The sequence below is a fragment of the Chrysochloris asiatica genome, unplaced genomic scaffold (assembly GCF_000296735.1).
Source record: "Chrysochloris asiatica unplaced genomic scaffold, ChrAsi1.0 scaffold00011, whole genome shotgun sequence".
In the NCBI taxonomy this organism is placed as follows: domain Eukaryota; kingdom Metazoa; phylum Chordata; class Mammalia; order Afrosoricida; family Chrysochloridae; genus Chrysochloris; species Chrysochloris asiatica.
This window is the reverse complement of record NW_006408529.1, coordinates 18,015,686-18,038,700: the sequence shown is the minus strand read 5'-3', so window position 1 is coordinate 18,038,700 and position 23,015 is coordinate 18,015,686. Positions and strand designations below refer to the sequence as shown.

Sequence of the window (23,015 nt, the reverse complement as noted above, 5' to 3'; positions counted from 1 at the left end):
GAGCCAGAAAACAAACTAATCTGTTTTGGAAGAAGAAGTACAGCCAGAAAACTCCTTAGAATAAGATGGTTAGAGTTTATCTCTTGTTCTTTGGGCATGTTTTCAGGAGAGACCTGTTCCTAGAGAAGGACATCATGATTGGTAAAGTGCAAAGTCAGCAAAAAAGAGAAGCCTCCCCTACTAGATGAACTGACACAGTGGTTGCAACAATAGTCTCAAACATGATTGTGAGGATGGTCCAGAACACACAGTGTTTGGTTCTATTGTGCATTGTGTCTCTATAAGTAGAAACTGATTCTAAGACACCTAACAACAAGAAAATAACTGTGCTTCAAGCATTTACTATTGAGGAAATGACAAGATTTCAGGATTTCTTTTTTCGTTTTGTTTTTTACTTCATGTTAACTCACTTGGTTCTCTCAGTCCTCATCCTTGTTTCTTCATTTCCTTTACAATTTCTCCTCTTATAATTAGTTTATAAAAATTATTTCTCCAATTAATTTTATACATATAATTAAAACGGATTCAAAAGTTTATATCAAAAGCAAAGCATGTACAATAGCCAACAAAACACTGAAACAGAAGAACAAATTAGGAGAATCACACTGCCAGATTTCTGCAAAGCTACACAATAATCAAGACAAAGAAACTTTCAAAAGTATAGACATATAGATAAGTGGAACAGAAAAGATTGTCCAGAAATAAGCCAACACAAATATAGTCAATTAATCTTTTACAGAGGAACAAAAGCAATCCAATGGAGAAAAGATAGCCTTTTAAACAAACGATGTGGAAACAATTAGATATACGTATCTATCTCCACCAAAAAAACAAAACAAAACCAACAACCTATTCACAGACCTTACAACTTTCATGAAAATTAACTCCAAAAGATCATAGATCCTGAAGGCAAAATGCAAAACTATGAAACTTGTGGAAGAAAACATAGGAAAAAATCTTCAGGGCCTTCAGTGTGGTAATATGTTTCTAAATACAACATAATATATGATAGAAAAAAAAAAAACCCTGGTAATTGGACTTTATAAAAATTAAAAACCTCTGCTCTTTGAAAGACACCATTAAGAGAATAAACAGATAAACCAGAAACTAAGAAAAAAAAAATGTTTGAACAGCTCATACCTGACAAAGGACTTGCATCCAAATATACAAAGAACTCTTAAAACTAAACAAAATAAAACCAAACAATCCACTTCAAAAATAAACAAAGTATTTGAAAAAACACCTTAGTAACAAAGATACACAGATGAAAATTAAGCATATGAGATGCCCAGAATTTTGGAAAACAATTTTACAGTATTTTACAAGGATAATACAATTACATTGTATTATCATACAATCTAGCAATTACACCCCTGCATATTTGCACAGCAGACTTGAAAACCTAAGCACACACAAAACTTGCATGTAAATGTTTATACTAACTTTACTCAATATTACCAAAAATGGAAGCAATGAAGATAGGTGACCAATCCATACATGAGAACTATTTAGTGATAAAAAGAATGGACTATCAAGTCATGGAAAAACATAGATAAATTTTAAGTAAATACTCTTAAATTAAAGAAGTTGATCTGAAAAGGTTACATTCTGTATGTTTTACAGGTCAGATTTAGGACAGTCTGAAAAAAGGTAAAATTATAGAGACAGTGCACATATCAGTAGTGACCAGGTGTTTGGTGGAGAGACTTGAGTAGGTGAAGCAAAGGGGATTTTTGGCATGTGAAACTATTCTGCTTGATACTGTAATGAATACAAAATATTATGCATTAGTCAAAAGCCATAGAGTTTTTCAACACAAGAGTGAACATAGGTTGAATTGCGTCCTCCCAAAACATGTGTTGGAATCCTAACAGTGCATCTACAAATACAAACTTGCTTGAAAATAATTTTTTATTTTAATGTTCACAATATCATACCAGTGTATGGTAGATGCAAAACCTAGTCCCTTCTGAGTTATAAAAAAGAGCAAATTAGATACAGAAACACACAGCGGCAAAAGAAAGATATTACCTGACAATTACAGATCAAGTATGTTTCCCCATGATGACTACTTTAGTTAAATTAAAAATCAAATATAAAATTCTTTAAAAAGCAAAATCTTCCTAATCTGCTAGTTCTCACAGACCAGTGCCTGTGCCTGCTAGGTCTCATGCCACCTTGTTGAAGTGTCCTATTGTTTTCACTGACCCTCCACTTTACTAACCATGATGTCCTTTCCTGGGGACACGTGCAAAGTAAGCAAGTCAAAATGTTGCTATCCACACCTCTAAGGAGCATTCTGATTACATTTCTTCTAATATTGTTTCCAACACTCATCTGTCAGTTTGCAGCACTGTTGTCGCTTGTATGTTGCTCTGATGCTGGAAGCTATGCCACTGGTATTTTCAGTGTCCCCAGGGTCACCTACGCTGGACTAATTTCAGCTGAGCTTCCAGACAGAAACAGACTTAGAAGGAGAGGCAGATTACTTCTGAATGTTTAGCCACTGAAAACCTTATAATAGCAGTGGAATGCTGTCAGATAGCACCAGAATATTGAATATTGAAACATGAATGATTGTTGTTGTTGTTGTTAGGTGACATCAAGTCAGGTCTAATAGTGACCCTATGTACACCAAAGGAAACACCACCTAGTCCTGTGCCATCCTCACAACAGCTGTCACATTTGAACCTATTGTTTCTGCCACCATACCAAGCCATCTCACTGGGGGTCTCCCTCTTCCTTGCTGTTCCTCTACTCTACCAAGCACAATGTCTTTCTAAAGTCCCTCCTGACACTGTGTCCAAAGTATGAGGGACAAAGTTTGGCCATCTTGGCTTCTAAGCAGAATTCTGGTGATATTTCATTCCAAACAGATTTATTTGTTCTTCTGGCAGCCCATGGTATTTTAATGTACTTCTCCAACACCATACATAAAAAGCATCAATTCTTTTACAGTCAATTTTATTCATTGTCCAACATTCATATAAATATGAAGCTTTAGAAGTACCATGGCTTAGGTCAGGCAGACACTGTTGCTCTGCAAAACTTTAAAGAGGTCTTGCATAGCAGATTTGCCCAGTGCATCGTATCATTTGAATTATTCACTGCTGCTACCATGAGTGTTGATAGTGGATCCAAACAAAATGAAGTATTTGGTAACTTAAACCTTTTCTCTATCTATCAAGAACTCTTTAAAATGTTGAAAAGCAAAGATATCAGTTTGAGGACTAAGATGCACCTGACCCAAGCCAAGGTATTTTCAGTAACTTCATATGCATGTGAAATAAGTGACTAAGAAAGACAGTAGAAGAATTGTTGCATTTGGGTTATGCATTTAAGAGGAGAATATTGAAGGTACCATGGACTTCCATAAGAACAAATGGATCTGTGTTGGAAGAAGTACAGCCAGAGTGTTCCTTGGAAGCCAGTATAGCCAAACTTTCTTTGTCATATTAGAGACATATTATCAGAAGGGACCAGGATATCATGTTTAGAGAAGAATAGCATGTTTGGTAAAGTGGAAGGTTGGCGAAAAAGAGGAAGACCCTCAATGAGATGGATTGGCTCAGTGGCAACAGCAGTGAGCTAAGGCGTAACAATGATTGTGAGATTGGCCCAGGACTGGGCAGTGTTTCATTCTGTTATGCATAGGGTCACAACGAATTGGTACCAACTCAGTGGCAACTAACAATAACAATACCAATCATGACCTTATGTATTGCTCCAGTGGTGAGGATTTTTGTTTTCTTTACATTGAAATGCAACTCATACTGAAGGCTGTGGTCTTTGATCTTCATCACTAAGTCTTCTTTGCTTTTAGAAAACAAGGTTGTATCATCTGCTTATCGCAGGTTGCTAATGAGTGTGGAACCCTACCTAGAGAAGCGGTGATGCCAGAGATGGAGGCAAAGATGATGACATGGAGAGATGGAGGGAAGAGGTGTGTGTGCTGGAGGCCGGGGGGCAGGCTTGCAGGGTATTCCCTTTGGCTGTTTGAATGATTGTATATTCCTGAGTGTTTTGGTGCACATCCAAAAAACAAACAAAAAAACAACCAAAAAAAACAGAGGGAATAGAAGCAAATACTGTTGAATGATGAAGCATGCAGGAGATTGTAATCATTGCAATGAAACAAATATGATAGAATGAGTGTAAAACTGATGTTCCTCCATGTAAACTATCACTTAATTAATAATAAAAACTTTTAAAACAAGAGATGTATGGATAATTACTGGCAAAGTTTGGATAAAAGGAAGGATCCGTAGTTGGGCTATATGGCCTGGGTCATAGAAACATTGCTAAAAATCGAATGATAGAATTTTGCAAGATCAATGACTTATTCATTGCAAATACCTTTTCTTAGACAACATAAAAGATGATTATACATATGGACTTGACCAGATGGAATACACAGAAATCAAATTGACTAATTCTATGGGAAGAGATACTGGAAAAGTTCCATTTTATCAGCCAAACCAGGGTAGGGGCAGACTGTGGAAAAGAACATTAATTGTTCATATGCAAGTTCAAGATGAAGCTGCAGAAAATTCAAACAAGTCTCTGAGAGCCAAAATATCACCTTAATCATTGTTATTGTTGTTAAGTGCCATTGAGTCAATTCCAACACACATCTACCCTGTATGGGATTTCCGAGGAGTGGCTGGTGAGTTTGAACCACTGACCTAGTGATTCAAAACCCTTGAGATTCTAGTGCTTATCCTACAGAGCCACAATTTAGTGATCATCTCAAGAACATCTTTAATACAGTAGACACTCACTAATAGCAGAAAAACAGCAGATTTGTGGGATGCCATCAAGCACTTCATATAGGAAGAAAGCAAAAGATCATTTAAAAAGGAAGAAAGAAAAGCCATAAATGAATGTCAGAAGAGACTGAAACTTGCTTTCAAGCTTCAACTTGAAATGCTGATGGATTCTATGGGCAAAATATTGAAGATGCAAAAAGCATCAAAACAATATGGAACCCCTCAATACACAGAGTACACAAGGATGGGCGACTTGGACATTGGCTACCCAAAGTGTCTGGGTGGGGGGGAGCTACAAAGGTAAGAAGTGACTGGCTTATAAGCTTTCAAGAGGGAACCTAGATCCAGAGGGCACAGAGGAAAGTAAAATCTTCACTGAGTAGTATCCTATCTGTCTAGGTGGGACTGATGAAAGGAAATGCGGATAGGTTTCTTGTGATACAACAGTGAATAATTGTTATCAGGACTGATTGTGAGGGTTGTAAATGTAAAGGTAGATGTTTTGTAGCAAGGAGGGAAGTGATTAACTTTGCAGTCAAGGAGTGGAGGTCCCTGGGACCATGAAGGGAGAAAAGCAGAGAACAGGACCCTACCCAGAGAAGCAGTGATCCCTGAGATGAAGGCAGATGATGATGTGGAGAGATGAAGCAGCTGGGATTTAGACCCAGAAAGGGAAAGAGGCTGTGTGCTGATGACCGGGGGAGGGGGAGGGGCGGCAAGGAGGGCATGGGGGGCAGGCTTGTAGGATATACCCTTTGGTTGTTTGATGATGCATGGAGGGGATTGTAACCATGGCAATGAAATGATATACAATAGGATGAATGCAAAACTAATGTTCTCCCATGTAAACTATCACATAATTCACAATCAAGCATTAAAAAAAAAAACACTATGGAAGGAATACGCAGTCACTGTACCAAAAAGACATATTCTATGTTCAACCATTTCAAGAGGTAACATATGATCAAGAGCCAATAGTACTGAAGGAAGACATCAAAGGTGCACTGAAAGCATTGGCAAAAAACAAGGGTCTGGGAATTGATGCAATACAAATTGATGTCTTTCAACAAACTGATGCAGCCCTGGAGGAACTCACTCATCCATACCAAGAAATTTGTAAGATAGCTACCTAGCCAACTTATGGGAAAAGATTGGTATTTGTACCCATTCCAAAGAGAGGTAACCCAATAAATGCAGAAATCATAGGACATTATGATTAGTATCCCATGCAAGTAAAATTTGCTAATGATAATTCAAAAATGACCACAACAGTACACTGACAGGGATCTGCCAGAGGTTCTAGTCAGATTTAGACCAGGACTTGTAATGAAGGCTATCATTGTAGATGTCAGATTGGTCTTGTCTGAAAGCAGACAATACCAGAAAGATGTTTAATTGTGCTTTATTGACTATATAAAGACTTTTGTCTACGTGGATCATGATTAGCTATGGACAACACTGGGGAGAAGGAATATGCTGAAACACTTAATTGTGTTCATGAGGAGCCTGCACATAGACCAAGAAATAGTCATTCTCATAGAACAAAGGAACATTGAATGTTTCAAAATCAAGAAAGGTGTGCAACAAGGTTGTATTCTTTCATCGTACTTATTCAATCTGTATGCTAAGCAAATATCTGAGAAGCTACATGATATAAAGAAGAACATGGCATCAGGAAGACTCATTAACAACCTGAGATGTGTAGATGATACAACCTTGTTTACTGAAAGCTCAGAGGATTTAAAATACCCACTGATGAAGATCAAAGATCACAGCCTTTGGTATGGTTTGCACCTCAATGTAAAGAAAACAAAAATCCTCACCAATGGATTAATAAATAGCATACATATAAATGGAGAAAAGATTGATGTTGCCAAAGACTTCATTTTTCTTGGATTAATCTGTCAGAAAATCAAAGCATGTATTGCATTAGGCAAATCTACTACTGCACAAACATCTTTAAATTTTTCAAGAGCAAAGATGTCAGTTTGAGGACTAAAGTGAGCCTGACCAAAGCCATAGTATCTTCAATAACCTCATATTCATGTGAAAGTTGGAAAATGAGTAAGGAAGACCATAAGAGAATTGATGCATTTGAGTTATGGTGCTGGAGAAGATTATTAAAGGTACCATGGACTACCAGAAGAACAAAACAGTTTGTGTTGGAAGAAGTGCAGCCATAATACTCCTTAGAAGCCAAGATGGCCAGAATTCGTTTCTCATACTTTGGAGATAGTTTCAGGAAGGAGCAGTCCCTGGAGAAGGATATTATGCTTGGTAAATTGGAGAGACAGCAAAACAAAGTGAAACCTCAACAAGATGGATTGGCCCAGTGACAGCAACAATGGGCTCTAGTGAGGATGGCACAGGACCAGATGGTGTTTCATTCTGTCATACATAGTGACTCTGTGGATCAGAACCAACTTGATGACATCTAACAAAAAGCAACAATACTGATTTGTTTATTCATCTATAAGTCCAAGGTATGTTCAATAATCTTCATCAACACCACAGTTGAACTGAAGTCATCAAACACATGCAAAAAATAAGAGAAAGGGCAAGCTAAGAAAGAGGAAAGTTCAATAAATATTAAAATAATTTGTGGGATTTTTTTCCATATTTAAACAATTCCTGGAAAAAGAATGTGGCTGATAACCCATAAAGACTCTACACCATCAGAGGAGAGACCTGTATGATTGCAGACCCTGCTGGGACCAACCCCTACTCTGGAGTATCATGTGCACCATCTCACACAGGCAGAGCATTGGGTGACTGAGTGGAACAGCCTAAAGAAAACCCCACTGAGGAAACAGGTGGAAAGATACTAGCCCTGAAAAAAATTACTTTGCTGTGTCTCTGACAGCCCTCAGGTATGTTGGATAGTAATTTATTAATAGAAAAGAAGATAATTTTATTCTATCATAAAAAGTATTGATAATATTCTCTATTTTAAAATTTTATTGTGGTAAACTATACATAACATAACATTTGCTATTTCAACTGTTTTTGCATGTAAAATTTGTGATATGAGTTATCTCATCATTTTGTGCAACCATTACCGCCAAGAGGATTAAAATACTCACTGATGAAGCTCAAAGACCACAGCCTTTGCTATGGGTTGCACCTCAATGTAAAGAAACCAAAAATCCTCACCACTGGACCAATAAAGAGAATCCACATAAATGGAGAAAAGATTGAAGATGTCAATGACTTCATTTTGCTTGGCTCAGCCATCACCATTCATGGAAGCAGCAGTCAAGAAGTCAAATGACATATTGCATTGGGCGAATCTGCTGCACAAGACCTCTTTAAAGTGTCGAAGAACAAAGATGTCAGCTTCAGGACTAAGGTGCACCTAATGCCAGCCATGGTATTTTCAATAACGTCATATGCATGCAAGAGTTGGGCAGTGAATAAGGAAGACAATAGAAGAATTGTTGCATTTGTGTTATGGTGTTGGAGTAAAATATTGAGAGTAATGTGGGCTGCCAAAAGAACAAATAGATCAGTGTTGGAAGAAGAACAGCCAGAGTGCTCCTTGGAAGCCAGGATGGACAGACTTCATCTCTCATACTTCGGACATATTGTCAGGAGAGACCAGTCACTGGAGGATATCATGTTTGATAAAGTGGAGTGTTGGAGAAACAGAGGAAGACCCCCAATGATATGGATTGGCACAGTGACAGCATCAATGGGCTCAAGTGTGGCAACAATTCTGTGGTTGGCCCAGGATCGGGCAGTGTTTCATTCTGTTGTGCATAAGGTTGCTATAAGTCGGTACCGACTCGATGACAGCTGACAACAAAAAAAAGAATCTTCAATTTTATCTTTAAATGAAACTCAATGACCTTTCAACAATATCTCTCCATTTTCCCATCAGTTCTGAGGAAACACACATAAACTTTGATGTCTAAGCATTTGGATATTCTGAATATTTCATTTTAGTGGGACTATGCAACATTATCTTATTTCACTCATCATAATATTTTCAATGTTTATTCAAGTATCACAATTTCACTTTTCTTTGTGGATAAATAAGATTCCATTGCAAGAATATGTTGAATATACTGACTCATGGTAACCTTGTGCATAAAAAAGCAAACATTGTCAGGTCCTGCATCATCTCCATAATCTATGATGAAAGGGCACAATCCTGACACACACACCTTCATGATTTTAAGCCATCCAGTGTTCCTTATTCTGTTAGAATGACTGTCTCTGGGTCTATGTAACAGGTTCCTTGTGAGCACATTTAAGTGTTCCAGAATACCCATTCTTTGCAATATTATCCATTCTTTGCAATATTATCCATAGCTTGGTATGATCTGCACAGTTTAATGCTTTTTTATAGTCAATAAAGCACAAGTAAATAACTTTCTGATATTCTCTGCTGTCAGCCAAGATCCATCTGATGTCAGCAATGATATTCCTCATTCCATGTCCTTTCCTGGACCCATCTTGAATTTCTAGTAGCTCCCTGGCAATGCATTGCTGCAATAGTTTTTGAACTATGTTCAGCAAACTTTTGATTGCATGTAATATTAATGACTAATTTGAAGATTTGTGCATTGTTAGATCACCTTTCCCTGGAATGGGCTCAAATATAGATCTTTCCCAAATAGTTGGCCAGGTTGTCATTGCTGTTGTTGGATGCTATCAAGTCAGTACTTAAGCACAGCAAAAGGAAACACTGTCCGGTTGGCCAGGTAGCTGTCTTTCAAATTTCTTGATATAGACAAGTGAGTGCCTACATAATCCTATCACATGTAAATTGAGATAATTTTACTTCTTTTCTAATCTGTATGCCTCCTAATTCTTCCTTTTAAATAATTTCTTTTGCTAAAATCTCTGGCTCTCTTACAATCAGTTGGCCATGTAGCTGATTTCAAAGTTTCTTGGCATACGTGAGTAAGTGCTTCTGGGGCTGCATCAGTTTTTGAAAGATATCAATTTGTATTCTATTAGTTCCTGGAGAATTGTTTTTTGCCAGTGTCTTAGTGCAGTTTGAAATTTTTTCCTTTAGTATCATTGGTTCTTGATCATATGCTACCTCTTGAAATGGCTGAACATTGACCTTTTCTTTTTGGTACAGTGACTCTGTGTATTCCTTCCATCTTCATTTGATTGTTTCTGCATCATTCAACATTTTGCCCAGAGAATCCTTCAGTATTGGAACACAAGGCTTGAATTTTTCTCTTCAGTTCTTTCAGCCTGAGAAATGCTGAACATGTTCTTCCTTTTTGGTGTTTGGTCTTTGCTCATTTCAGTTGTCTTCACTTGCTGCACTTTAGAATTTTCTGTTCAGCTCCTTTACTTCTTCATTTCTTCCACTTGCTTTACATTCTCTATGCTCAAGAACAAGTTTCAGAGTCTCTTCTGACATCCATTTTGGTTTTTCTTTCCTATCTCCTTAGTGACCTTTTTGTTTTCTTCCTGTATGACATTCTTGATATTATCCCACAGCTCTTCTGGTCTTAATTTGATGCATTAGACTAGTGTCTAATGCATCAAATCAGTTTTTGAGATGGTCTTGAAATTCAGGTCAGAAATATTCAAAGTCAAATATTGGCTCCTGTTGAGTTGTTTTAATTTTCTTGATCTTCAGCCTGAACTTGCATATGAGCAACTGATTGTTCCACAGTCTGTCCCTGGCTTTGTTTTGGCTGATGATATTGTGCTTCTCCACCTTTCTTCCTACAGATGTAGTCAGTTGGATTACTGTGTATTCCATCTGATGAGGTCCACGTGTATAGACAACTTTTATGTTACTTAAAAAAGGTAATTTCAATGAAGAAGTCATTGGTCTTTCAAGATTCTATCATAGAATCTCCAGCTTTCCATTATCACCAAGGCTGTATTTTCCAACTACCAATCCTTCCTCATTGTTTCCAACTTTCACATTCCATTCACCAGTAATTATTACTGCATCTTGATTGCATGTTCAATTATTTTAAACTGAAGAAGTTCATAGAATTGTTCAATTTCATCATCACTGGCTGGTGTATTGGTTGGTGTATAAATATAAATAATAGTGACATTAAATGGACTTCTTTGTAGGCATATGGATGTCATCATATCACAGACAACATTATACTTCAAGATGGTTCTTGCGATGTTCTTTTTATCGATGGATGTGATGTCATTCTTCTTAGATTTGACATTTCCAGCATAGTAAACCACAGGATTGTTGGATTCAAAATGGCCAATACCAGTCCATTTCAGCTCATTAGTGCTTAGGATATCCATCTTCATGTGTTCTATTTTATTTTTTACAACTTTAAATTTTTCTAGATTCATACTTTATACAGCCCATGTTCAGATTATTAATGGATGTTCTCTCATTTTGAGTTGTGCCCAATCAGCAAATGAAGATCTTAAAAACTTTACTTCATTCACATCAACTCTGCTTTGAGGAGGCAGTTCTTACCCAGCCATATTTTAACTGTCTTCCAACTTGAGGGGTTCATCTTCTAGCACTATTTCTGACAATGTTCTGCTGATATTCATAATGTTTTCACCTTCCAACACTATATCTGACTACATTACATGGTTATTCATAGAGTTTTCCATGGCTAACCATTCAGAAGTAGTCTGCCTAACTTTCTTCTTAGTGTGTTGTAGTCTGGAAGTTTTGGGGAAACTTGTCCACCATGAGTAACCTTGCTGGTATTTAAAATACTGGTAGCATAGCTTACAGCATCACCACAACACACAAGTCACCACAGTATGACAGACCAGTGGTGGTGTGACACCATATTTGAAAATAAACCACCATTCACAGGTTGTAATGTTCTGCTTATGATGAAATCACTGTGAGAGGGTGGGAAGACTACCAATACTTCAAATAATAAACTCCTCTGTACTAGCAGTTGAGGTCTGAGGAGCATCTTTATTGTTGTTGTTGTTAAGTGCTGTTGAGTCAGTTCTGACTCATAGCAACACTGTATAGGGTTTCCAAGGCGTGGCTGGGGAATTTGAACTGCCAACCTGGAGTTTCAAGCCAACCTAGCAGTCCAGTGCATTAATCCATAGTGCCACTTAGGTGCTGGCAATTTACCAGGTGGCTGAATAGGAGTCTGGAAACAAGGGCAATATTGAGCCAATGGAATCATTATGAAGGCTCCTGCCCGTAGAGAGTTCTCTGAGATCACTGAATAAAACTTTGAATTACTGAGCTCAATGTCATATTTATTTCGCAGCAAAATCTAGTCAAAGATAATTTTAAATTGGATTTTTCTCTCCTTTGTTGGTCGAGAATTCACAGTATAATCACATCATGGCTAGGTCACTGGCACTACCAAAACTCAGAATTTTGCTCTCTAGAAATCATCCTTTCCTTTCTTCTTATTATAATGTGACTCATTACATTGTCCTTTGCATTCAAGGAAATAAAACCATTTTTCATGGAAAGTGTTCAAGACTCCTTCAGTCATTGTGGAGGTGTGTGTTTAATAGTAATAAATAGAGGTGAAGAGTGTTCAGATGAGGTCCAAAATGAAAATAGAAGCATACTAAAAGGGATGACCTAAACTCTGAGATATGTTTGAGCTCAAATAAGGAAATAAAAATTAAGAAATGATTCAGTTATCAATTGTTATTAAGTGCTGTTGAGTAGGTTCTGACTCATAGCAACCCTGTATAGGATTTCTGAGGAGTAGCTGGTAAGCTTGAACTGCAAATCTTGCAATTCAAACCAACTTTGCAGTCCAGTGCATTAACCCACATTGGCTCAAGAAAAAATGGATAGTCTACATAGATCTATAATAAGTTAAGATTTTTTTTTTTTTAATGCTGACAAAGAAAATTCCAAGCCCAATGGCTTCATTAGGAAACTCAACAAACTCTTCACAAACTCTTCCAAAGCACTGAAGATGAAACACAGTCCACTTAATTTTATCAGATCTGTATCACTCTATAACTAGACTAATATATTTTGACCTGATTAAAATATACTCAACAAAATATTATCAAACTTATTCCAACAGCATATAAAAGAGGTTAGACAATATAATCCAGAGGGATGTGTTCCAGGTATGAAAGACTGGTATAACGTCTTAAAATCAATAGATATAATATAATATATTAACACACTCAGAGACAAATAGCATGATTATTGAATACATGAAGAAAAAGTAATTGACAAAAATCCAAACAATTTCACGATTAATAAAACCCAAAAAACTTTAACAAAACTAAAGAAATTGAGGAATGGAATGGAACTTTCATTCCATTCATAGAGTTTTCTGTGGGAAACAGGACATTTATGAAAAGGGACCTCTATGAAAAAAATGTAGCTAACATCATATTCAACTGAGAAAAACTGAATGGTTTTTACTAAAGATCAAAAATAGACAAGAATGTCTGCTATGGCCACTTCTACTCAAACTTGTCACAAAAATTCTAGCCAAGACAATTATAAGAGAGGAAGAAATGAAGGGCATACAGATTTAAAAAGAAGTAAAACTATCTCAATTTACAGGTTATATATTTATAGAGTCCTAGTATGGAACTATAGGATAAGCACTGAACTACTAACAATAAGTTCAGTTATTCAAACCCACCAGCCAATCCTGGGAAAATCTATATAGGTGGCTATGATTCAGAACTGACTTAACAGCAATAACAACAACGATTGTAGACTCATCTACATCAAGAAATTTGGAAAATAGCTACCTTGCCAATTAGTTGGAAGAGATACATATTTGTGACCATTCCAAAGAAGCGTGACCCAATGGAATGTGGAAATCATCAATGTCACTAATACCTTATGCAAGTAAAATTTTGCTGAACATAATTCCAAAACACTTGTGGTAGTACACTGACAGGGAGATGCCAGAAATTCAAGCTGGATTCAGAAGAGGACATGGATGAGGAATATCATTGCTGATTGAATAGATCTTAGCTGAAAGCATGTTATTGTCATTAAGTGCCATCGAGTTGGTTCCGACCCATAGCGACCCTTGTATAGGGGTTCAAGGAACAGCTGGTGAGCTTGAACTGCGGACCTTGCAGTTTAATTGGCTTTGCAGTCTGGTGCATTAAGCCACAGCGCCACACCAGGACTCTAGCTGAAAGCATAGAGTACCAGAAAAATATTTTACCTGTGCTTTATTGACTATGCAAAAGTATTTGACTTGTGAATAATGACAAATTGTGGATAACATCGTCAAGAATGGATATTCCAGAGCACTTAATTGTGCTCATGAGGAACCTGCACATTGATCAAGAAGCAGTCATTAATTAAATAGAAAATAGGAATGCTAAATGGTTTAAAATCAAGAAAGATGTGAGTCAGGGTTATATTCTTTCAATATACTTATTCAATCTGTATGTTGAACAAATCATCTAAGAAGCTGGATTATATGAAGAAGATCATGGCATCCAAAATGGAGGGAAAGTTATTAACACCCTTAGATATACAGATGACACAACTTTGCTTGCTTAAAGTGAAGAGGACTTAAAATACTTACTGATAAAGATCAAAGACTATAGCCTTCAGTATGGATTGCACCTCAATGTAAAGAAAACAAAATTCCTAACAATTGGACCAATAAATAACATCATGATAAATGGAGAAAAGATTGCCAAAGACTAAATTTTGCTTGGATCCACAATCAATCCTTATGAAAGCAAAGTTAAGAAATCAAGTAACATATTGCATAAGGCAAATCTGCTAAAAAAACACACAACACTTTAAAGTGTTCAAGAGCAAAATCACTTTGAGAACTAAGGTGTGCCTGACCCATGCCATGGTATTTAAATCTGGCTCACATGTGTGTGAAAGTTTGACAATGAATAAGGAAGACCATGGAAGGGTTCATTTATTTGAAATATGGTATTGGCAAAGGATATTGAAAGTACCATGGAGTACTGGAAAAGCAAACAAATCTATATTGGAAGTACCATCAGAATGCTCCTTAGAAACAAGGATGGCTAGAAGTTTCTCTCTTACTTCAGACATTTTATCAGGAGGGACCAGTCCCTGAACAAGGAAATCATGCTTGGATAAGTGGAGGGTCAAGGAAAAAGGCAACACCTCCAACTAGATGGAGTGATACGTGGCAGCAACAATGGGCTCAACCATAACAATTGTAAGAATGATGCAGGATCAGGCAGAGGTTTGTTCTGTTGTGATATGAATTGGAATTGACTCAATGGCACCAAGCAACAACAACAAATGATTGTGAATTAGAAAATCTGAAGCAATCTAATAAACAACTTTGGAACTAATAAACAAGTTCAGCAATAATGCAGGATACAAGATCAATATACAAAAATCAATTCTGTACACTAGCAATGAATATTCTGAAGCTGAAACTAAGAAAATTATCTCATTTGTAATAGAGCCCAAAAGAATAAAGTGCCTAGAGGTCATTTAACAAAAAAATTTCAAGACAAGTATGCTGAAAAACTATTTTAAAATGTTGAAAGAAATTACAGTGCTAAAAAAGATAATCTCAATTGCATTATATCCAACACATTAACTGATTAGAAGATAATATTGATCTACAGATTGAACATGTTATGGTTGTTGTTGTTAGGTACCATTGAGTCAGCTCCAGCTCACTCATTCATGTACAACAGAATGAAACATTCACAGGTCCTGAAAAATCCTCTATGCTTACAACTATTGTTACAGCCACTGTCTTAATTCATCTCCTTGAAGGTCTTCTTTGTGCTGACTCTCCACTTTACCTAGCACGATGTCTATTTTAGTTATCTAGCGGTGCTATAATAAAAATACCACAAATGAGTGACTTTAACAAATTGAAATGTATTCTTTCATAGTTTGTTATTATTGTCAAGTGCCATCTAGTCAGTTCTGACCCATAGTGACCCTGTATAGCGTTTCCGAGGAGCTCTGGTGAGATTGAACTGCCAACCTTGCAGTTCAAACTGCTTTGTAGTCTGGTGCATTAACTCACAGAGCCACACCAGGACTCTTTAGGAGACTAGAAATCTGAATTCGGATTGCTGGCTCTGGGGAGAGGTTCTTAACTCCTTTCAGCATCCATAGGCTCAGCATTCCTTGGAAATCTTTCTATCTTTGTATCAATTTTCCCCTGGATTGGGAAGCTTCACTATTGTTATAAAAACCATTTCAAGAGGTACCATATGATCAAGAACAGATGGTACTGAAGGAAGAAATCCAAGTTGCAGTGATGTTATTGATGAAAAACAAGGCTCCCAGAATTTATTAAATACAAATTGTATTATGTCAACAAACTCATGCAGTGTTGGAGGTCCTCACTTATCTCTGTTAGGAAATTGGAAGATAGGTACCTGGACAACTGATTGGAAGAGATCCATATTTGTGCATATTACAAAGAAAACTGACCATATGGAATGCAGGAAACATTGAATAATATCATGAATATGAAATAAAAACAAAATTTTTTCTGAAGATAATTCAAAAATGGTTACACAAGTTCATCAACAGAGAGCTGCTGAATATTCAAGAATGATTCAGAAGAGGACTTGGAATGAAAGATATCATTGTTGATGTCAGATGGATCTTGACTGAAAGCAGAGAGTACCAGAAGATATTATTTACTGGTATTTTATTGACTAAAAAGCATTCCACTGTGTGGATCATAACAAACTATGGATAACATTGAGAAGAATGGGTATTCCAGAGCACTTTATGTGTGCATGAGGAATCTGTACACATGACCTAGGGGGCAGTCATTAGAACAAAACAAGGAGATACTGAATAGTTCACAATCAGGAAGGGTATGCATCAGAGTAGTATCCTTTTACCATACTTACTCAATCTGTATACTGAGTAAATAATCTGAGAAACTGGATTATATGAAGATGAACTTGACATCAGGATTGGAGGAAGACTTATTAACAAGCTTCAATATGCAGATAACACAACCTTTGTTGCTGGAAGTGAAGGGAAACAAAAAATTTACTGATGAAGATCAATGACTACAGTCCTCAGTATAGATTTACCTCCATATAAAGAAAACAAATATCCTCCCAATTGGACTAATAAATAACATAATGAAAAACAGATAAATTTTTGAAGTTGTCAAAGACTCCATTTTGCTTAGATCCAAAATCAATGCTCATGGAAATAGCAGCTAAGAAATCAAACAATGCATTATATTAAGTAAATGTGTTCTTCAAAAATCCTCTTGAAAGTGTTAAACAACAAGGATGTAGCTTTGTGTTTTAAGGTGTGTGACCCAAGCTATAGTATTTTTAATTGCCTATTATGAAATCCTGGTATGGCACTGCAGGATAATACACAGGACAAGGTCAGTTTGAACTGCAAGGTCAGCTGTTCAAACCCACCAGCCTCTCCTCGAAACCCTATACAGCAACAACAATATGCATGCGAATGTTGTACGATGAATAAGGAAGACCATAGAAGAATTGATGCCTTTGAATTATGTTGTTGGCAAAGAATATTGAAAGTACTAAGGATTGCTAGAAAAACAAACAAATCTAGCTTGGAAAAATTTCTTGAATGCTCCATAAAAGCAAAGATGGCAAGACTCTATCTCTCTTATATTGGACTTTTTGTCAGGAGGAAACAGTCCCTGGAGAAGGACATCATGCCTAGTTAAATGGAAGGTCAGAAAGCATGGAGTCAAGTGATGGCAGCAACAGTGGGCTCAAACATAACAATTGTGAGGCAGATTCAGGACCTGACGGTGTTTCCTTCTGTTGTGGATACAGTTGGTATGAGTTGGAAGCAACTCGGCAGCATCTGACAATTACAGAAGCTTCACAGTGCAGGGACCTGAAGTTCAAGGAACATACTCCACTTCTGATTCTTCTTTCCTGGTGGGACTAAGTCCCTCTTATCTGTTCCCTTCTCCTTTTTTCTCTTGTACAATAAAAGGTGTTGCAGTTCATATCCGTGGGACACTTCCTTATATCAGATCATGGTTGTGATGGGATTAAGAGTATTATAGCCCACCCTTACTTGTCTTCTTTGTTTATCACATCAGATTACATCATGGGGAATCATCATTACATCATTGCATAACTGCTAAACCACTGAGAATCTTGACCCAGCCAAATTGAGACATATTTTTGGGGGTTGTTGTTGTTGTTATGTGTTGTGGAGTCGGTTCCGACTCATAGCGACCCTGTACAGGGTTTCCGAGGCTGTAAATCTTAACGGGAGCAGAAAGCCTCATCTTTCTTCTGTGGAGCAGCTGGTAGTTTCGAACTGCTGACCTTGCGCTTCGCAGCCTGATTCGTAACCACTACACTACCAGAGCTCCTTTTATTTTATTTATTTATTTATTTATTTTAGGCTGGGAGGAGGGCACAATTCAATTTATGGCAATGTCAACTTTCAGGGACTATTCCCAACTGATTACATGTCTGAAGTGTGCGAGCCAAGTCTCTTCTGGCTGTGCTTCTTCCAAGACAGATTTGTTCATTCTTCTGGCAGTCCATGGTATAGTTAATATTCTTTGTCAATGCCATAATTCAAATTCATTGATTTTTTTTCAGTCTTCCTTATTTGTAGACTTTTTACATTATTTTGGGGTGATTGAAAATACCGTGCTTGTGTCAGCTGCACTTTAGTCCTCAAGGTGAGACCTTTCTTTTTTAACATTTAAAAAAGGTTTTTAAAAATAGATTTGATTGCTTATCAAACTGGTCACAGTTCAAATCGACCAGTTGCTCCTTGGAAACCCTATACAGGGTCACTATCAGTGAAAACCAATTTGAAGGCATTTAACAACAACAACAACTTAAACTGATATTGATTGTTTGTGAAGTAAATTAAACCCTTGACAACTTTGATCTTTTCACCAATTACTATGATGTTGCATACTGGTCTAGTTTTGAGAATTTTCATTTTCTTTATGCTGAATTGAAAATTCATACTGTACTCTTTGATTTCCATCAATACGTGTTTCAAGTCCTCTTCATCCTCAGCAAGCAAGATTGTGTCATCTGCATATCACAAGTTATTGATGAGTTTACCTCCAATACTGATGTGACTTTATTTTTCATATAGTCCACTATCTCTGGGCTCAACATCAGAAGACCTGGTGATATGGTGATTAAAGTATTTGGTGACTAATCAGAAGGTTGACACTTCAAACCCAACAGGAAAAAAGATATGGCAGTTTGCTACAATAAAGATTGTTGTTGTTGTTGTTAGGTGTCATCGATGTGGTTCTAACTCATAGTGACCCCATGCACAACAAAACAAAACTTTGCCAGGTCCTGCACAATCCTCATAAGCATTGTTATGCACGAGCCCATTGCTGCTACCTCTGTGCCAATCCATCCTGTTGGGGGTCTTCCACTTTTTCGCTGATTCTCCACTTTTCCAAGCATGAAGTCCTTCTCCAGGGGCTGGTCCCTCCTGATAAAAAGTCCAAAGTATGTGAGATGAAGTATCACCATCCTGACTTCTAAGGAATATTCTGGTTGCACTTCCTCCAACATAAATTTGTTAGTTTTTCTCCAACACAATAATGCAAATGCATCATTTTTTCTATGGTCTTCCTTATTCATTGTCTAACATTCACATGCATGTGAGGCTATTCAAAATACCATGACTTGGGTCAGGCACACCTCATTCCTCACACTCTCATTTTAGCTCTTGAACACTTTCAAGAGTCTTTCTTCATCACTAAGCATTTCAAGTGCCCTTCACTTTCATCAAATATGTTTGTGTCATCTGCATATCACAGGTTGGTAAAGTGTCTTCCTCCAATTCTTCTTCATATAATCCAGTTTCTTGGATCATTTGCTCAGCATACAGATTGAATAAGTACGGTAAAAGATTACAACCCTAATGTACATATTTCCTAATTTTAAACCCTTTAGCTTCCCCTTGTTTTTGATGAGATTGCCTTTTGGTCTATGTATAGGTTCCTCATAAGCACAAATAACTATTCTAGAATATTTGTTCTCCACAATATTGTCCATAGCTTGTCATGATCCACAGAGGCAAAACTCTTTGCATTGTCAAGAAAGCACAGGCAAACTCTTTTCTGATATTCTTTTCTTTCAGTCAAGATTCACCGGGCTTCAGCAATGATATCTATTGTTCTACAACCTAGGCTGAATATGACTTGAACCTCTGGTAGTTCTCTGTCAATGCACTGTTACAGTCATTTTTGGATTATTTTAGCAACATTTTACTTGCATGTGACTGTTGTTGTTGAGTATTGTTGAGTCAGTTCCGACCCATAGCCACCCTGTATAGGGTTTCTGAGGAGCATCTGGCGAGCTTGAACTGCCAACCTTGTGGTTCAAACAAACTTTGCAGGCCAGCAAATTAAACCACAGCACGATACCAGGATTAATACTAATGATATAATCCAATGATTTCCCTATTCCGCTGGGTTAACTCTCTTGGGAATGGGATCCTTTCCAATCAGTTGGCCAGATAGCTGTCTTCTAGAGTTTTTTTGCATAGGTGAATGAATGATTGCTTCCAGTGTTGAATCAGTTTGTGAAAGATTTCAATTTGTATTCCATCAATTCCTGGAGCTTATTCTTTGCCAATGCCTTCAGTGTACCTTGGACTTCTTCCTTCAGTACCATTCGCTCTTAATTATATGCTACCTCTTGAAATGGTTGAACATCATCCATTTCTTTTTGGCACTGTGGCCTTGTGTATTCCTTCCATCTTCTTTTGATGCTGTCTGCATCATTTGATATTTTGCCAATGGAATCCTTCAATGTTATAAGTAAGGCTTGAATTATTTTCTTCAACTCTTTCAGCTTGATAAATGCTAAATGTATTCTTCCCTTTTGATTTTCTCACTCCGGGTCTGAAACTGCATAAAATTAAAACAAGTCCATAAGAGTCAAAATATGACCTTGAGTATATTCCACCTGGATTTAGAGACCATATCAGTAAAAAATTTGATGCACTGACCACTAATGACCAAAGACCAAAGGAGTTGCAGGATGACATAAAAAAACTTGTACATGAAGGAGGCAAAAAAGACAAGAAAGAAAAAAAAGATCAAAATGAATGTTATAAGAGATTCTGAATTTTTTTCTTTAGCAATTAATACCTAAAGTAAATGGAAGAAACGATGAAATAAAAGAACTGAACAGAAAATTCCAAAGGACAGGTCAAGAAGGCAAAGTGAAAAATTATAATGAAATGTACAAATACCTGGAGTTAGAAAATCAAAAGGGAAGAATATACTCAACATTTCTCAAGCTGAAACAACTGAAGAAAAAATTCAGACCTTGACTTGCTGTAAAGAATAATGTTTTGGGCTAAATATTTAGTGATGCAGAAACTATCAAAAAAATTTGTAAGGAATAGAATCACTGTACCAAAAAGAATTGGTCAACATTCAACCATTTCACGAGTTTGGATAGGATCAAGAACCATGTTGCACTGAAGGCATTAGCTAAAAACAAGTCTCCAGGAATTGACATAATGCCAATTAAAATGGTTTGACAAGCTGATGCAGCACTGCTAACACTTACAAGTTTATGCCAAAAAATTTGGAAGACAGCTACATAACCAGCCAACTGGAAGAGATTAGTATTTGTGGCTATTTCAAAGAAAGTTGACACAATAGAATGTTGAAATTATCTAACAATATAATTAAAGTCACAGGAAAGTGAAATTTTGCAGAACATAATTTAAAAATTATTGCAGCAGGACCTGTCAGAAATTCAAGATGGATTCACAGGAGGATGTGTAATGAGGAATATCATTGCTTACATCTGATGAATTCTTGGATGAAACCAGGGAAATTGTGCTTTACTGACTATGCAGAGGCATTTGACTATTGTGTGCATCATAACAAACTATGAATAACATTGAGAATAATGGGAATTCCAGAACACTAAATTGTGCTCATAAAGAACCTGTACATAGAACAAAAAGTGTCATTCAAACAGAACAAGGGTAAGCTTCAGGGTTAAAGTCAGAAACGATGTGAATCAGTGTTGTATTCCTTCACAATACTTATTTAATCTGCATGTTAAGCAAATAATCTAAGAAGCTGGACTATATGAAGAAGAATTTAGCATCAGGATTTGAGGAAGTCTCATTAACAACCCCACCAGTTTGTCGTACTGTGGTGGCTTGTGAGTTGCTATAATTCTGGAAGCTATGCCAAGGGTATTTTAAATACCAGCAGGGTCATCCAGGGTGGACAGGTGTTCGCCGCCAAGCTTTGGAGCTTCTTCATTTACCTTTTGCGGAGGCAGATCTGCATGGTAATCCAGTACCAAACTGTTAAATATGGTGTCCTTCCTTTATCTCTCATGTCCCGGATAGGCTAGGCCAGGTGAAGAGGAAAATCCTGGTATTGGATCTGGATGAGACACTTATTCACTCCCATCACTATGAGGTTCTGAGGCCCACAGTCCGCCCTGGAATGCCTCTTGACTTCATCCTGAAGGTGGTAATAGGCAAACATCCAGTCCGATGTTTTGTACATAAGAGGCCTCTTGTGGATTTCTTCTTAGAAGTGGTGAGCCAGTGTACGAGCTGGTGTTCACAGCAAGCATGGAGATTTAGGGCTCTGCTGTAGCAGACAAACTGAGCAATAGTAGAAGCATTCTTAAGAGGAGATACTATAGACAGCACTGCACTTTGGAGTTGGGCAGCGACATTAAGGAAGGACCTTTCTGTGGTCCACAGTGACCTCTCCAGCACTGTGATCCTGGATAACTCCCTAGGGGCTCACAGGAGCCATCCAGGCAATGCCATCCCCATCAAGTCCTGGTTCAGTGACCCCAGTGACCTGCTCTTCTTAACCTGCTCCCCAGGCTGGATACCCTCAGGTTCACTGCTGATATTCGTTCTGTGCTGAGTTGAAACCTTCAACCACATAGGCTCTGGTGACAGCTGCTCCTCCTCCACCGGTGCCGGGTCAGGGGAAGAGGGATGGTGAGCCCTTGGGATGCTGTCTGATCCCATCCAATGACTGGGATACAGCCGGAGGCATGGGAATGCTGAAACAATGTCTGTGGCAGAGAGGCCGGACTGACCTGATTGAGAAAACACACACACATGTACACACACACACACACACACAGATGGTAATCCTGGAGGCTCAAAGAGAAGCCAAGCCGACTTTGTTGTGATTTGATTTTTTTTTAAACTCTTGTACAAAACTGATCTAATTCTTCACTTCAACACATATGTGTTGGAAGAAGTGCAGCCAAAGTGCCCTTGGAGGCCAGGATAGCCAAACTTCATCTCTCATATTTCAGACATATTGTCAGGAGGGACCCGTCACTGAAGAAGGATATTATGTTTGGTAAGGTGAAAGG

The 23,015-nt window shown here is 37.5% G+C and overlaps 1 pseudogene; it reads left to right on the top strand.

Moving 5' to 3' along the window:
* Positions 1-22,584, top strand: part of LOC102842284 — a 39,622-nt pseudogene extending 17,038 nt beyond the window's left edge.
* Positions 22,585-23,015: the final 431 nt, after the last annotated feature.